The sequence below is a fragment of the Phytophthora infestans genome, genomic scaffold (genome assembly GCF_000142945.1).
Source record: "Phytophthora infestans T30-4 supercont1.35 genomic scaffold, whole genome shotgun sequence".
Taxonomy (NCBI): Eukaryota; Oomycota; class Peronosporomycetes; order Peronosporales; family Peronosporaceae; genus Phytophthora; species Phytophthora infestans.
In genome coordinates this window covers 1,092,488-1,092,727 of record NW_003303724.1, presented here as the reverse complement: position 1 = coordinate 1,092,727, position 240 = coordinate 1,092,488, and positions in this window count along the sequence as shown.

Sequence of the window (240 nt, the reverse complement as noted above, 5' to 3'; positions counted from 1 at the left end):
GGAGGTCATTCAAGCCTAAAGGGCAGGGGAAGCGTACGAATCACACAATACGTCGAATTCAGTGTCCTGCGAAGCTGAATGCATTGTTGTTCGTCGACGAGGATGGTTCTTTTCGCGTGCGCGTGAAGCTGCACGATTCCACGCACAACCACGCCATCGGCGAGAACGTATGGGAAGATACCAAATCCTACAGTATTATCGCTACGGATTATGCAGTGGATCTGAATGATTTGCTCTTCT